Source organism: Olea europaea, unplaced genomic scaffold, assembly GCF_002742605.1.
Source record: "Olea europaea var. sylvestris unplaced genomic scaffold, O_europaea_v1 scaffold1959, whole genome shotgun sequence".
In the NCBI taxonomy this organism is placed as follows: domain Eukaryota; kingdom Viridiplantae; phylum Streptophyta; class Magnoliopsida; order Lamiales; family Oleaceae; genus Olea; species Olea europaea.
Window position 1 is genome coordinate 217,388 of NW_019237435.1, and position 5,396 is coordinate 222,783.

Consider the following 5,396-nt stretch of genomic DNA (forward strand, 5'->3'; position numbering starts at 1 on the left):
GTGAAAAAAAATAAGCTTGCAGCATTATTAAAAAGCCTTTTTTTGTTAAAAGTGAATTTCGAGTGGAATTCGGTTTATAAAGTGCTTGTCTTAGAAATTAGCATGCAGAATTAGTTTAAGACTTCTATTGTTGTTGTTCAAAGTGAATAATTACAATTATATATTATTCTTCTGCAGCCTTTTGCTGGAAGACTTTGTCTATTACTTTTCTTGATTTTTTTTTTCTTTTTTTAAGAAATTGAATTGACGTTTTCTTGGCTGCAGTGAGGCTGAGATGCAAGGGAGCGAACCCTGATAATCACGGGTTAAAAAAGAGCTTGTATGTGTTTTTGATAAGTGTATTTTTACACATTTATTCGGTCCACAAAACATGACTAATTATTGATAAAATTGGTTGATTATAACTTAATTCTATGCAATTTTATGTTATAGGGTCATATTGATGGATATGATGGAATTCATGAGAAAAGATTTAAAAAAAGAGCAAAATGAAAGAAAATAAAAGTTCAGGGACCAAAGTGCAATTATCCTAAAGATGGTTCGAAGGACAAATCAAGGAAGTGAATGAGCTAAGTGCCAATTTGGTGATATTATGAGATGATGGAAATAAAAGAAACAAGCAAAAATGACCAAAATGAATCAAACTGAAAGTTCGGAGATCAAGTTGCAAATAATTCATAGATGAGACGGGAAATGGAATGAAGATTCAAGAGTGTTAGAGGTCAATTGGATGAGGAAAGGAGTCAAAGAGTTGAAATATGGTCGAAATATTATCAAGTTCATAAAACCACATGCATTTTTACATATACACTTGTCATAGAAATATAGGTCGATAGTATGTAGAAATATGTTTGATACATTTCGAGAGAGAGTATTTGATAGATTTAGGAACATTGATTCTTCACAACTGAAGTACGTTGTCACATTGTGAAACTAGGGTTTTAAAATGATAATTGCATGGAAAATCGTGATCCTAGTGTGTTTAATTTCTATTGATTACAACAAACGTTCATTCTCAACATTTGATTTCATTCTAGAATGTTAAAAAATATTGTTTTGCATATTTAATTTAAGTCAATCATAAAAATTGCATAATTAGGTTTTTTTTTTTTTTTTTTTTCTAAAATTAGGATTTTAATTAGATTCACATCCACTTTAGTAATTTAGTTTCAGTTAAGACGACGATGAGTAAAATTGAACTAATCAATCTATGTGGGACGATATTCGAACTCATTTAATCCACTTTATTACTTGTTAACGAATCGTACACTTGCGGTAATTTTAAATCGAAAGAAATAATTTCGTGAACAGTTTCTTTGACAGTTTATCTTTCACAGATGTTGATGATTGGTTTTTAAGAATCCGAGGATTTAAATTTTGGCTCAATATTATGCATTTTTTATGTTTTGATCAAGTTTTCAGATTAAGATATTTTTTTTCTCTCAATTTTAATCCCCCCATCTTTTGGTGCATTTTGCGTTCCTATAAAATACAATAATTTTTCCCTTCTCAATCTAGTTCCAAATATATACACATCACAATTCGTGTTTGCATGTGATAATTTTGTTCTTAATCAAATGTGACTTTAGTCTCAAATGTTATCTTTTGAAGGGTGGTTTTCAAATAATCTAAACCAATTTCTGATTAGGCTTTGAAGTCAACATGCTGTCGCCAAATTTTCATTTGCTCGAATGCGCAAGTGTGTGTACATTTTTCTATTGTTGTCTCTTATCATCGTACATCTCCCATATGCATGTTTATTGGTGTTGACAAGATTGAAATTGTCACTTAAGAATGAATGTCTACATATGTGATTTTTAAAGCGACCTAGTGTTTTTTCATGTTTGTTGTTGTGTTAAAAGACTCTTCTAATGACCATGTATGTAGCAGAGATTGAACTTGTACGAGGAGAAATTGAGGCAATGCATGGATTTAAGCCAAGGTATTTGTTGATCATGCTCGAATCATAAGTTTAAATACTAAAATTTCTGCTCTTTTTAAAGCTTTTCTTGGTTATGTAGTTTTCTAAAACCCAAGAATTAAAGCTTATCTTCTGAGTTGTTTCTGCAGCACCTCTTCGACCTTCAGTCACCGTTAGTCCAGCAGCTACCGATTTTATTGAGCATTCTTTGTCCGATCTTTCCCTTGGTAGGTTCTAACTTGACTTCTGTGCATTGATTTCATTTCCATTCATTTGCCTTTTGAATAATTACCTAGTTTTCAGGAACAGAAGCAAAGCATGAGGCAAATCAGTCTAGGGGAGGACAGAAGGATTAACTATTTGGAGAAAAGTGTCAAAGAGAAGTGAAAATATCAGTCATCCGATTAGGAATCAGTTCGTTCAGCTGCACAGGAATTTCTTGAGAAAGCGCACTGCGAGTTATTTGTTGAAAAAAGAAATGTCATCAAGGACCTTTACAACCTGAAAATTCAAACGAGGATGTCATAATTCTGGATTGATCTTCTAATAGACTTTATGTTTTTCTTTCTTTTTACTGAATATTGTGGCTTTGTTTTGATTTTTAACCTCCGTGTGAAAATGCTTGCTTGACCTTTCCTCTTTGTTACTCCGTTTTGACATAAATCCCTAGGTCCATAGAATTCATGGATGGTAAATTCCACTAATGGACTGTGCTGGAAGTACGTACTCAGCATTCACCGGCATCCTACAGATATCTCACAATGGATGGATTCAATGTTTTTTTAGCCATTTTTTATTACATGAGGTCCCGCGTGGGCCCGACCCCAATGGGTGTGCCCTATAGGAGGTCTGTAAGTTACTACCCTGTACATCCAGTTTAATTGTTCCGCTAATAGCATGTTCCATAAAGAGATTTAGACAATACTTAACAATATTAAGAGATGGAAAAGAAACTAAAATCTTGTGAATTATACTATCTAACATGGTTTAATATTGCATCCCAAACACACACTAATGAAATGTTTGGCGGGGAGGGATGGATATTACTGTATTAAGGAAGAAAAAGAAATTATAATCTTGTTCACTTGATTTTTTACTATCTAATCTAGTTCAATACTGCGTACCAAACATGCACTAAGTAGTTTGTTTTAATGATGATTTAGGTTAGGTGAGAAATGCCATCTACATAGGCAACCTTGCTGCATTACACCAACAACTTATTTGGTAAACAAGTTCATGAGCTAAATTTATATCAACCAAATCGACCATTTATCCATTCGTATAGTCTAGCAAAGTTTAGGGTCTCTAAAATTCTCGACATTGCTTGAGTTGAAGCTTTTCTATGTACTGATGAGTAGTATTGCTTGATTCAGAATGACACATTATGCACACACGCACGAATTTATCTCGTACTTGTTGGTCGTTTGCTCTAAATATGGCAAGAAATGGAGTAAAACGTGGGAACTGCTCAAAGTAATTAAAGTTTTTTAACTTCTGCAGGAATAGCCCTAACCATAACTTACCTGAGCAACAATCACACTACTGTGTGTGTAATTTTTTTAAATTAGTCATTTATTACACAAATTTCGCCCATCCAATATAAGTTAAGAAAAATATGATTTTTATTTACTAAAGTGAAATTTTATTGTTGTTATTGAAGTTTAATCCCAGAAAATATGCTTACTTACTCAGAGGATCGAGTAAACTTTATTCAAAATTATTCTCGTAATTTCAGCATATATGGAAATAATTTTCAACAAGAGAGAAGACCAAGTTTTGGGGAGATGTTTTCATCAATATGTGCAGTTAATGAAGTATTCCAATAGAAAATTGCTTGATGCTGATCATCATTGCATTTGTTCCATATGTTTGTAATTTTACAAGTAACTCCACTTGTTTATTAAAGCAGTGATTTGTGCATTGGTAGATGTTGTGCTGCCTAGTTCATAAACTCCAACTGCATTCTTTGATATCAATCGCTCTGATGAGAACATTGAATGTATAGTGACAATCAACTCGAACAAGTCTAACTATGCATTATTGAACTGATTTTTCAATGATTGATCCACCAACAGAGGAATTCATCTGAGATTTTGACAGTGGTAAAAGTTCGATGTAGAAGTACTACACTTGATTACATATGGTGATTCCATAATTTTGATATCTCATGAGCTCCTTGAATCTATTTCCTGCCTCATGATAATTCTCCCCCTCTCTGTTGGAATATTATCTTTCCAATGAAATTTTTGCTACTTTTACTAATTGGAAGAATTTGTCGTGAAATTTTCTAGTCAGTTCCTCCAATGTAGTAATGCTTCCATAGGATTCAGCATCAAACCACTCTAACGTCGCATCTCACAATGTACAAGGAAATAATCGTAGCTTGATAACATCTTCATTAACCCTTTGAACATGAAAATTCTATCAATTTCTAAGAAATTTGGAGATTTGTGTATTTGGATTTTCATGACCTAGATCGTAAAATTGGAGAGTGTTGCCGATCAAGTTGATCCAATCGAATTGGGCTGTTATTGGATCCAATTGATCTATATTCATATTTGTTTTTATTTAGTTAATGTATTATCGAATTCGAATCTTGATCGGGTTATCGGACTAAAACCCTAAATCCATCTTCCATTAATTTCATCGAATTCGAATCAAAACCCATTCTATTGAAAACCTTAGTAATGAGCTTATGATTGATGGAAAGGATGGACGTGACCTCCCTTCGACCCTAACCTGTCTTGTAAAATCTTTCAATTGGTTCGATATGAACCTGAGTACAATCAACAATTTGGCTTTGTAGATGTTCCTAAGTGAATCCTTCACATTTGATTCGAGATAATTTTCATCTACATTTGATGAGTTTCCCTTTCTTCTAAGAATGCATTTCTGAGGTCGGGCAATGGAACTTCGCCACGTGTCGTTTCTTCGGAGCATGCTACGTGAAACTCTAGTGCTACATGTTCTCCGAGGTTTCATTGTTGTGGAATGGATATAACAATATCCATGCAATGCAATTAGACGAAGTATTCCACTAAATGTCAACCAATATGAAGTTATTACAATTTTCATGTTGAAATTTAAAATCCACTATGAAAAACATGACAATGTTGGTGGTGTGAGTGAGGTATTGTTGCCACATAACTATAATAAATAGAAGTTTCAATCAACGAGATTAACGTGATGTAGCATGGGTTTTCAACAATGTTTTTTCACGAAGTAATAGAGTATGGCTCAAAATGGTGCAGATAAAATTAAGATCCAATCCCTTATTTCTTTTGGAAAAACAGTGTTATAGTGACTATAAGCATAATCATGACACGTGAAAACTTCATTATTGCATTATTTTTATCGCTGAACTAGACAATTATGTGCACTGCTGGCCAATGTATACCTCGTTTAAAGGTCAATAATTACTTTACTAAAGAGAATATGTTATGCAGGAGCAGATCCAACACCCCACGAGTTGGTG